Here is an 11,346-nt window from a genome sequence, read left to right as displayed (position 1 = left end):
CTGCAGCTTCTTCCTACCCTCCAGCAGATTGACACTCCCCCCCAATTTGGTGTCATCTGTGAATTTACTGAGGGTGGACTCAATCCCCAGATCCAGGTCATCAATAAATATGTTGAATAGGACTGGTCCCAGTACTGATCTCTGGGGGACACCACTGGTCACTGGATGCCAGCTGGATGCAGCTCCATTCACTATCACTCTCTGGGCCTGGTAATCCAACCAGTTTTTGACCCAGAGAAGGGTGTAGCTGTTGAAGCCATGGATTACTGACTTCTCCAGGAGGATGCTGAGGAGACTGTCAAAGGCCTTGCTGAAGTTGAGGCAGACCACATCCACAGCCTTCCTCTCATCCACTAGGCAGGTCACCCAGTCATAGAACGAGATGAGGTTGGTCAGGCAGGACCTTCCTTTCCTAAACCCATGTTGGATGGACTTGACCCCCTGGTTGTCTTCTACATACTGCTGGATGGCACTCAGGATGGTCTGCTCCATAACCTTGTCAGGCACCAAGGTCAGGCTGACAGGTCTATTGTTCCCTGAATTCTCCTTCAGGCCCTTCTTGTGGGTTGGCATCACATTGGCCAACCTCCAGTCATCTGGGACTTCCCCAGTCAGCCAGGACTGGTGATAAATGGTTAAGAGCAGCTTAGCCAGTTCTTCCGCCAGCTCCCTTAGCACCCTAGGATGAATCCCATCTGGACCCATGGACTTGTTGGGATCTAAGGGGCACAGCAGGTCCCTAACTTTTCCCTGATTCTCCTTTAATTGTTGATGTATTTACAAAAGCATTTTTTATTATCCTTTACAGAGATGGCTCATTTAAGTTCTAGCTGAGCTCTTTCTACATGCCCTTACAATATCCTTGAATACTTCCTGTTTCAGCTGCCTCTTCTTCCAAAGTTGATACACTCTTTTTTTATTTCTGAGCTCTTGCAAAATCTCCCCACTCAACCAAGCCAGTCTTCTTCCCTGCCAGCTCCTTTTTTGGCACACAGGGATAGCAGCTCCTGCACCTTCATCATTTCATTCTTAAAGTAAGCGCAGCCTTCCTGGGCTCCTTTGTTTTTGAGGGCTGCTTCCCAGATGACTACCTGAACCAGCATCCTGAAGAGACCAAATTCAGCCCTCCAGAAGTCCAACGTAGAGGTTTGACTGATCACCCTTCTAACTTCACCACAAATTGAAAATTCTATCATATCATGGTTGCTGTGCCCAAGGCAACCTCCAACCACTACATCTTCAACCTACCCTTCCTTGTTTGTAAACAGTAGGTCCAGCATGGCACTACCCCAACAGGCTCACTTATCAGTTGTAGCAGGAAGTTACCTTCCAGAAACCTCCTGGATTGCCCCCTTTCTGCTGAGTTGTACTTCCAGCTGACCTCTGGGAAGTCAAAATCCTCCATGAGAATGAGGGCTAGTGAACATGAGACATCTCTGAGTTGTTGAAAGATTGTCTCATCAGTCTCCTTATCCTGGTTGGGTGGTGTGTAGCAGACTCCCACTAGGATATCAGCCTCATTGGCTTTTCCCTTTATCCTTAACCATATACATTCTGCCATGGTGTGTCTAACATTGAATTCTAGGCAGTCAAAGCACTCCTTAACATATAACGCCATCCCATCACCTCTCTTGCCTTGCTTGTCCCTTCTAAAGAGCTTGTAGCCATCCATTGGGACCCCCTTGCCACACTCCTTGTGCCACACAGAAACTTGTCACCATTGCTTCTCCTCCTCTAGGCTGTCACACTCAGCCAGGCAGACAGGAGACGGGCAGTGGTCTGCACCATGAGCCCCACCTGTCTTCTGGGCCTGGCTCAGGGAGGCTAAATCACAGCACCAACAGCCTCTCTCCCTCTCACACTCCCTGAAGCTCCTTAGCCTCTCTGCTTCCTCCTTCAGCTGGGCAACCATGCCAAGCAGATTATTTATCTGCTCACACCTCACACGGGTGGTGTCTCTGCCATTCTCCAAGGAGAACAACAGGCTTTGGCACTCCCTACAGCCAGAGACCTGGAGCCCCACGTGTCTGTGAGGAACCTCCATTTGAGTTGCCACAGCCCTCCTGAAAACAGCTTTTGCCTGGGTGGAAACCATACTTAACCCTCTTTCTTCTCTAGCTGATTTTACTGACCTCTCCTTTCACACTCAGCCACGGGCCCTGCTCCCACTGTCCTCTGCCAAGGCCGCCTCTTTTTTTGCTCTTGCCTTTACCACCTCCCTTTCTCTACCCCAACTCTGCAAAAAACCCCACCTTTTAAAATTTTTTCTTCCTATTGCTCTCCGTTCTGCTACATCTGTGGTCAGATTTGATGTTTCCAACACCTTCATTCAGGCAATGTTGGGCTTACGGGGTATTGCTGATATAACTGTTTAGGCACAGACATCATCATAAGACTATATCCCAAAAACTCCCCTACAATTATTTCATTCTTATTGTCAATACTTTTTTAATTATTTTTTTTTTATTTTTAATTTTATTTTATATGTTCACCAAGGCAAATTATTCTGCTTTAGCCTTGATTCCTGTACCTACCTCCCATTACTGCAAGTAATTTCATATCCAAGGCACATCCCCTGTACCAAAGCAACAAAACTACGTGTTTTTCATACTCTGTTTTGTGCTTGCACAGCACCCCTGCCCTTGAATTGTTTTAATTACTCTCTGGGTTCCCTGCAGAGGTTTAGCTAGTCATGAGGCCTGGTGCTTCAGCGGGGCCTCTTGCTTGCGTTTGTATGACTGCACCTACACTATGACTTTTGCCAAAATCGTTATGGGTATGTTGTTTTTCCCATGCTCCTTGCCAAGGAGTTGTGTTTGCAAAGCTTTTTAAAACATGGACCTGGGTAGTGCTTCACCTGATCTCAGCAATAGGGTTTTCTCTTAAGAGTTTCTTTTATTTAAAGACTTTTTTTTTTTTCCCCTTCTGTTCTTCAAATACAGTATAAAGTGATTGCTAACTAAAGTGTAAGTTCTTTCTTTCAAGTCCAAATATTTTTTTTTTGCCTTCAATGTCTTTGTGTGTGCCTGTATCACACACTGAAACATTTCCACAGGGAAAGCTTCACTGATTTCTCTTCATTTTTCTTACAGTTCTCTCTGAACAAAAGCTTTCTGCTCCATACTCCTCAGAATGGGTCTCCTGCTAATGAAAGACAGCAAGTGAAAATTCCTCAGCAAATAGATGAGGCTTTTTAGAGAAGATACCTTCACTCTCTGTAGAAGTCAGCTTTTCCTACTGGGTGTGTAAGAGTGTATTTAATATTTTACTTAAAAAACCCAAGAAGGTCTAGAAATGCTATACAAGCTAATGTGCCAACCATCACCCCTTTCCAGCTGCACCTGAGTGAAGGTGAGTTTTGCTTTCTGGTAATTCTGCAGTGCTGGGGGCATTTGAAGAGCTGCACCCCCAGCCACGTTTCTGACGGGGGTCATGTCCACTGCACAAGCCCTGCAGGAGCAGAGACCAGCAGGCCCTTGACCCTCCAAGGCTTCTGCCTTCCACAGGGTGGAGAAGTTTCTGGGACTCACCCAGCACCTCCTTGGCAGGCACCCAGCTTGTGCAACAACCACTTGTCCCTGCAGTGCTCCAGGACCAAACGGAGAGCTGGGGCTGAGACTGCTGCAAAGTGACAAACATTGATGCTAAAAGGACAAGCACAAGACCTTCATGGCTGTCTGTGGTGGGACTGCTGCTCAGGAGTATGTGCTTCTTGAGAAACACTGATGCTGTTTGTATATAGCGTGAGTCTACATGGTCTAGTGGGAGGTGTCCCTGTCCATATAGGGGGGTTGGAACTAGATGACCTTTAAAGTCCCTTCCAACCCAAACCATTCTATGATTTATAATGCCCAATATTTCAAAGACTTCTTTGCAATTTCTGCGCTGTTATTATATAGCATCTTCATATTAGAACGACAGGTTATTTGTTAAAGCTCCATTTAAGTTATTTATAAAGTGCCGGAAGACATGATGGGAAGATTCTGAGGTTTGGGCTTGTAGACTTCTACTGGCAGCAGAAGAATTTGAAACTTGGTCTGAAGTCAATGGGTGGTGCCCAGGCAAGAGTAGTTGTCTGGTTTCCAGCTTTCCTTTATCACTGTGTGTTATTATTGCCCCCAGTTGTACTGCTGTGCCAGGGGCTTTTTAGTAAGACAAATTCTGTGGACATCCCCAAGGAAAGAACTGTATTGTCTCCTGTATGGCCTCCTCCCTTCGGCACCTTCTTTCTGAAGGAAAAAAAAGTGTCAGAGATCATGGTAGGTTTGGAGCAGGAAGGCAATTCTTACATATTCCGCTGCCATTTGTTTGCATGGAGGTAGAAAATGTAGGACAAATTTGTTCTGGTGCTCTCTGAAGAGGGCAGGTGTGTTTGTGTTGTGGCTCTGGTGACTCCATGTATGGAGTGAATGACTTAGAGTTTTGGATGCTATTCGTGGATGAGTCTTGCAGTGTTTGTCAACTCATCTGCAGGGAGCACTTTTGAATAAGGGAATGGGAAGGAGGAAAGCAGACCCAGCACCACTCAGAGCAGAAACAGAGTGCATACACTTATTTGTGGTTTGCATTGCCTTATTCATCATGCAAATGTACAGGAACCAAAGGCTGGAAAGAAATTCTGGCCTTGAAGTTATGTGGTTTCTCAAAGGGTAGTAGGGGTGGAGGTGACAAAACCAGCTTTGGTGCAAAGAGAAAAGCATTCATTTGCTTCTGCCTCTCCTCAGTTCCATCAACCAAGCTCAGTAGCTATGTGGAGTTATTACTGTGACAGTCATGTTCTGAGGTGTGTGTGAATTTCTAGTGAATCCTGTTCATCTCAGAAAATGCCACTTCACTGAATCCAGAGCTTCTTATGGAAATACTTGTAGTATGTGGTGGGCATGTGCATACTAGCAGGAGAGATTTTTCAGCACCAGGAGCAAGAGCTGCAGTTAGCAGAAAGCTCTGCTTCAAGAATAGCCTTGAGGCACTTTATTTACTTCTTGTGAGGCTGGGGTGTGGAGAGACTTCTCCTGGGCTAACACATTCTGAGCTGCCATGGGACTGACCTCCTTTTGTTCAGATGAAGCTCAGAATGGGAGAAGCTTGGAAACCTCAAGCTTCAAAGGGGTTGTAAGGGGTGTTTCACACTGTCCCTTCAGTGGACTTCGTCTCAGTGTCTGGCAGTGGCAGCAGCAGCAATATGGTGAGAAGCTGCTTTGGTGAGCAACCTTTAATTAGCTAAGGAAACAGGCCCTGGCTTAGCATGAACCGGGCAGGTTTCTGTGTCAGAAGTCAGTATCTGTGTTACTTCATGGCTGCACTTGTGAGAAGTTCTTTGGCCAGGCAATGTCTTTAAATTGCTGTTGAATCAGGATCACAGTGGATCAATGGCCTCTGTTAAAACCCTGTGGCCCTCCTGGATGGACTAAATTTGTTTGCCAACATTACAGTCCTGGTGTGCAACTTTGGATGATGAGGATTGTTGCTGGTAAGGCAGTAAGGAACAGCACACCAGGACAGCTGAAATGAGATATGGTGGCAGCTTCTGTAACTCTGGTAGGAATGGGTGTTTCTCCATCCTGGCTAGTAGAGTTTCCTCTGTATCCATAGGGAGATGAGTCTCTGTAGAATAAGCTCGGGTTGCTGCCTGGGAAATGCTAAGTGGTGGCCAGGCACTCCTTCTGTAATACATCCTGGAACCTTGTGACAGAGCAGACTCAGCAAAGGACTAGTTAATGTTTGATGTAAAGGAACAGGGTTTCTGACCCTACAGACAAATCCTGTTTATGAGTGATTCAATAGTGCAGGAAGGGATATCTATGGATATCAGGTATTCATAGCCAAATACACACAGTGGAATGGTGTGAAGTTTTGCAGTCACGCCTGTATTGTGTTCGGAAACTGGCAACTCAGCAGAGATGTACATTGAATAATCATCCATAGGCAGGGGTAAATAGCTACCCTTGTGCTTCTGGGTCACCTAGCACTGGTAGTCTTTATCCCCTAAAATCATAGAATGGTTAGGGTTGAAAGGAACATTAAAGATCATCTAGTTGCAACGCCTCTGCATGAGCAGGGACACCTTCCACTAGACCAGGTTCCTCAAATCACTTTCTAACCTGACCTTGAACACTTCCAGGAAGGGTGCATCCACAACTGCCCTGGGCCACTTGTTCCAGTGGATCACTGCTCTCACACTAAGGAATTTCTTCCCAAGACCTAACCTAAATCACCCCTCTTCCAGCTTAAAACCATTACCCCCCATCCTATTACTATGTACCCTGGTAAAAAGTCCCTCCCCAGCTTTCCTGTAGCCCCTTCAGGTACTGGAAGGCTGCTACAAGTTCTCCTCGGAGCCTTCTCTTCTCCAGGATGAACAGTCCCAACTTTCTCAGCCTGTCTTCATAGGAGAGGTGCTTCAGCCCTCTGATCATCTCCATGACCCTCCTCTGGACTTGTTCCAGGTGCTCCATGTCCTTCCTGTGTTGGGGGCTCCAGAACTGGACACAGTACTCCAGGTGGGGTGTCCAGTTGACTTCCACACAGGCCTGACATGAAAACTTTAAAAACATTCCCATAACCACATGCTGGCAGGTATGTAACAAGTGTCTGTGCATCGAGAGCACTGTAAGAGGTGGAGCAATTGAAAGCAGAGGTTTCTTAACATCAACAACAACAACAGACATTGTGAACAAGCAGCTCAGCACTTGAGGCAAGAAAGTAGATCTTGCATTAGGCAAGGATTTTGAATTTCATCAACCTACTTTGCCATTTGCTCCCTTTTGGTACCTGAGCATTCTGTAACCTGTCTATCTCCTGTCCTTTCTGACTGGTGGGTGGTGAGGTTGGATTTATTTGGATGCATGGAAGAAAGGAGGTGAAGAAACTACAGCTGAAGGAGGGCTAAGTTTAAACTGGATTCTGATGGCTTTTAGCAGTGAATTTCATACTGGTCAGCCTACTGCCAAGAAGTTATGAGTCTGATGCAAATGAATTTCATAGCTGCTGCTGATGTTCTTCCAGCGGAATCGTGTCTGCTAAGTGAGTTTGCAGTTGCTCCCAGTGAAGCTATTCCTGAGTTTATCCTGCTGTTCTCAGACTGTAGACATACAGGGTTTCTGAGTGTGCCCTTGTCATTAGCATGATGGAAACGATTAGAACACAGGGAGTCTGCTTTCTCAGTGGCTTGTGCTGGTGTTTGAAATGTTGTTTTGTTGGAAGCTATTGCTCCCTCTGTGTTGAGCATAACTGTAATTGTGCAGAGTGCTTCACTGCTGCTGCAGCTGGATCCAAGTCTGAGAGGAGGGAGCAGAGACTGCTACAGACTTCTCTTGCCTAGGTGGGAGGGTGCTGCATCCCTCCCTTCCTCAAGTGACAGGGCTGCTACAGGGATGGCTTCGGCAGAGGCAAAGGGTTCAAAGATTTCTGACCTCTGAGTTCTTTGCTCAGTCTCCTGAGGGTGCCAGTGCAGTGAGTGGTTCTCCACCCTGCTACCTTGGCCAAGCGCTCCAGCAGGCACAGGTTGGTGCGGATTGCATCTGATGTGAGGGAGGGATAGAGCTGAACGCAATCTGTGACAGGAATTTGCCAACAAGGCAGCAATATAGAGATGGGATTATACATGCAAAGGACCGTTTCCACTTCTCTAATGTTTCTAGAGAGAATGACTGGAGCCATTTTAGGACGGGACTGCTACTCCTTGCTCTGTGTCAAGGGTGGGGCAGCAGGGATCCCTCTTCAGCAGTAAAAGAGGATTAAGAAGTCCAGGAGCAGACAGCTGTAATCTGTGCATTACCCTTGGTTGCTGCTGAGACAAAACAGTGATAAAAGCATCCTCTTTGGTCCGGGGCCTGGCCTGATACCACATTACAATGCTGACAATGCCATTGTGCCTCTTAAGGAAGACAAACTTGCATTCTTTAATATTAGTTTCTTAGGGATGAGGCAAGTAATATATTAGGGTAGGCTGCTTTTTCTCAATGGATATTCAGAGAGCAACATCTGGGAGAACTTCCAGCTCATGCTAGCTCCTGTTTCCTTAAAAAAAGTCAGTATGGATCAGAGCCACAAGGTATTTCTAGTATGCAGATTGCCAGAGATCTAAAATTAATGTATGAATCTTTTTGTCCCAAGAGACTAGAGTGACTATGGATAGCTTTCTTCAGAAAAGCCTATCTAGCTATAATGCATGATAGCTTTGCCTTCCAGGTAGGCAAATACAGGCTTTCTGAGTTAGCAAGGGCATGACAGTTTGGACTAGCTAAGCCAAATTTGGACGTTGCTGAGATGAAAAAGTGAGATTTTTTTTTTAGGGTTTCCTCTGGCAGAGAAATATTTCACTAGCAGCCTTGGTCAAAGCCTGTCTGAATCTGTTTCCTCGTGGGAACATGCTCATCTTTCCTCCCACTTCTGTTGCAGTCTCTTCCAGAGGATTGGTGATGGTGAGAAGGAGCAATTGCATTGGTTTTGAGGACTCAGTTTGCTGTGAGCACCCCAGCCCAGGCTCTGTGCTGGCTGGAAAGAATGACGTGAGGAAATAGGATTGCAGAGCCTGGGGGAAAGCTTTGCAGACCACCTGGCCTTCAAATTCCTGGCACTGCTTAAACGTGTCTCTGTAGGAAATCCATGTTCCAAGTCAAGCTCAGGTCACATGAGAAAATGAATTTGGCAGGAATTTTGACTCCCTACTGATCTGCCAACAAATCCACCCCAAGCATCATCTTGCTCCATGGCTCTACACTTAGAATAGAGCAGCACAACTGACAGCCTATTGTAGAAAAAAATACACTTACAGAAGAGCCTGGAGGTGGCTTCTGCAGGCTTTTCCATCAACCAATGCTGCTGCAAGCTGACTTTCCTTAGCAGTGTGTTCTCCTTTTACAGAAAATAAAAGACAAGGGCTGAAGGAGGGCTTGAAAGCAAAGAGAATTAAGGTGACAGGGAAAAAAAAAAAAATCCTTCTATTTAGTTTTGTGTTCCTACTGTCCTAGGAAGGCTTCAGGTCTCCTGAGTGGTGTTTAGACACTCAAAATATGTACAAATGTAGGGACAACTCATACTTCTGTGCCCAACTGACCTCCTCTGACATCATTACTAGCAACTGGTGAGATGTTGCCAAGTGCATTTAAGTGCCATTTTGTGTATTGTTTTTCCTAAAATATCTCAGCTTCAGAGCAAGGTGCATAAAGAAAATGAAATTCAAAATTACTCTGGCACAATTATAGCACAAATAAGCAGCTATTGAGCTTAATACAGATGCCATGATGGGAAATAAAATCTAATTTCCTCCTTTTTTTTTCTTTTCCTTTTTTCCCTTTTTGTTGTTGTTTGTGTTTTGTGTTAGGTGCTCTGTTATCATCTTTATGTGGGATGTCCAGAAATTTTATTGCATTGAGCACATCTGCGAATTGGGAGGTCTCTTTATTACAGAAGGCAGAGATTTCTGAGATGGGCTGTCAACAACTTGCAATGCTTTAACATCTCTTCAAGGTGACTGGATGATGTGCTTGGTACAACAGTGCCCCTTGGGGCAGTATAACTGGAAACATGGGACTTCCTGTGCAGGCCACAAATTTTTGAAAATTAGAAGACCAAAATTAGATATGTAAATCAACCCTTCTGTAGGCATAGGCACAAACGCAACTATGTAAGGTCCTGGTTGTCACGATTGCTGCTTAAAGTTCTAACTGTGGGTACTCAAGGCTGAAAGTCTGAGCTGTGATGTTTCCTAGAAGAACTGAGTAACCATGTTTGAGTAGTTTTCCTTTAAGTTTGTGAACATGGCTGTATTTGTGTTTATTCGTGCATTTGTTTCTGGATCATATAAATGCAAGACATAATATTTATCTTCCATAAGTAAATTTATTTAAACAAATAAATATGAAAACAATGCATATAAATACTTATTTGTTTGCATTTCTATTTAGATGACCTAAGTTCTGCTAAGAGATAATCAGAAATACCTAAACTATTCACTGGAGTTAAGAACAACCTGAAGAAAAATCTTTAAAAATCCAGGTATCAGAAAAGCAGCTGAGGTTGATGGCAGAGATCCCTCCCTTGGTAGTCATGCAAACAGTGTGGGTATGGCTCTAGTCACTGCAGCACTGTGCGTGAAAGACAGTATTTTGTTTTCCTTCAGGTTGTCTCAGTTAGTGCTCTCCTGTCTTTATGAGGACAAGGAAGAGCTATAGGCAGGAGTCTGAGAGCAGAGGTTGTGACATGCCCAAGGTCTGGAGCCTGGGATCTGAATTCTCATCTTTCATCTTTATGAGTGTTGGTACCACATCTGCTCTGTGGCTCCCAGGGGACGGAAGGGGCTCTGGCTTGTTAGTGGGAAGTGCTACTGCTCCCAGTTTTCTGTGTCCAAATATGTGAGCAGCAAAGATGCTGAAGGAGCCAAGTTATTTCTAAGGTGAAAGGGCACCTGCTTGAAGATGAATGAGACATCCTCCTCCTTCCCTAGGCAGGCAGGGGGGGTGGATGCCAGCAGTGGCTCAAAGGCGGTTTGTACACTGGGGATAGTTTTCAAGGTGAAAACATCAATTTGCCAGTGCCACCCAAATTTGAAGAGGCTGAAGGAGAGACTCAAGACTTGTACTCTGCTCAGACCAGCACTCTGGATGCCAGAGCAGGTAGCCTATTAATAAGTCAGTTAAAGGATGTAGTTAAGCACTAAAAAGGATGTGAAAGACTTGCATTGCAGGGAGGAAGCAGCACATTGGAAGTTTTCCCTGAAGGCTTTGCCTGCATGTGTCTTGCTGCAACTGAAGCTTTCATGTACAATTCTGGGTTGTCGTTTTCCCAGGAAGGGCTGTAGGGCCCTCCTGGCGTGGAGGGTTGGAAGAGGAGAGCAGAGGGATGGCCAGGTCCGGCTGGAGGTGCCCTGGGTGGCTCCTCACATCAATTTGCAGGCGAGCCACCTGATGGTGCTGTTTGCTCAAATTCCCGGCCGCCGTCAGCCCTCCCAGCCCGCAGAGCTGTGGACTTGTATGTAGATCTGTCTTATCACAAGGCCTTTAATTAAAAAATAAATTATAAAAAAAGGTCTGTGACGCCTACCTGGCTCTGGCAGTGGGAAGTCACCTTTCTGTGAGGCCCTGGGGCAACAATAGATGGGGGTTTTTTAAGCTCGATTTCAAGGAAGGGCCTTGAAAAAGGCCTGGGTTTTCTGCATTTTGTGGAGGCTGACAATGGCTTGCTAGGTTTTCCTAATTTACTTTGCATTCTCCTCACAGTTTCCACTGTGGAGCTTTCCCGTACAAGGATTAACCATCACAAGCGGTGCAGTGCAGCGCTGGCAACCTCCCTGGAAACCACGCATCCTGAATAATGATGAGAGCTAAAAGCAGGACAGCAAATCTA

This window comes from Chaetura pelagica, unplaced genomic scaffold (assembly GCF_000747805.2).
Source record: "Chaetura pelagica isolate M959 unplaced genomic scaffold, ChaPel_1.0 scaffold104, whole genome shotgun sequence".
NCBI lineage: Eukaryota > Metazoa > Chordata > Aves > Apodiformes > Apodidae > Chaetura > Chaetura pelagica.
This window is presented reverse-complemented; position numbering follows the sequence as displayed.